This window comes from Cynocephalus volans, chromosome 14 (genome assembly GCF_027409185.1).
Source record: "Cynocephalus volans isolate mCynVol1 chromosome 14, mCynVol1.pri, whole genome shotgun sequence".
NCBI classification, from domain to species: Eukaryota; Metazoa; Chordata; class Mammalia; order Dermoptera; family Cynocephalidae; genus Cynocephalus; species Cynocephalus volans.
In genome coordinates, this window is record NC_084473.1 from 11,631,195 (window position 1) to 11,632,078 (window position 884).

Genomic DNA, 884 nt, shown 5'->3' on the forward strand with positions numbered 1-884 from the left:
TCACAGTCACCTCCAGTGCTGTGGTTAAAGGCAGGGAACATGCCATTTTTATTTTCGAACATTAATTTTCAAATGTCCATAACAGAGCTTGGTCTACAGAACGAATTAGAAAATGTTCATTATCTTATAGACCCCTGCAATCAGTCTTTACTGAACATAAGTGTATTACTTCATATGTCTTACCATTTCCAAGTATTGTCACACTCAGCTTTTTAACAGCAACATCAAGGCTGTACTTTCAGCAATCATTTCTACAGTTCCTCACCAGAGACGCTTCTCTGAACGTTAGGGCGCCAGAAACCAGGTTGAGGAGGCGCAGCAGCCTTTTAGGGGGAAGCTGCTCTCGGCGCTGCTTTGCTGCACCTGCACTTGTCATCCATGGCCTTTCTTCTCTTCCTGTGGGGGCGTAAGAGAGAGAGAATGCGGTCTGAATGGCTTCGGCTTTAAAAAAATAAACATTAAAAAAATTAAAAGCGACATCATTCCTATGTCACTAAAGATTAAAAAATAGTGAAAAATTTGAAGACAGCTCACATGCACTGAGTGTGATTCTGGGATCTGTTTTGAATGAGGTGAACACCGGGTAACACGACTGTGATGTCATGTGCTCTTCGTTTTTCCTCCCCCGATATGGACGCATCTCATTTAAGTCAAGAATGCCACCAGCAGCAGATTTCAGAAGATATTTACACTTTTTAGTGTGAAGACACAGTGATGCGTGGAAAGGAGGCTTATTAACTCTTGGTAGAATAAAATCGAGCAAAAAAAAAAAATTGGTAAAATGTAATCTTTTTTATTTTAATTAAATTTCTCTCTTTATACATAAGTTGATTATAGGTAACAATGGACTTAAAGGAAACAAGGGTTAAATCTGAAAATAATTT

General features: G+C 38.8%; 1 non-coding gene across 1 annotated transcript; it reads left to right on the plus strand.

The window, feature by feature from the left end:
- Positions 1-226: 226 nt before the first annotated feature.
- On the plus strand, positions 227-436 carry LOC134363502 (small nucleolar RNA U3). Its single transcript, XR_010021738.1, has one exon. It is a non-coding gene; the product is annotated as a small nucleolar RNA U3 (small nucleolar RNA).
- Positions 437-884: the final 448 nt, after the last annotated feature.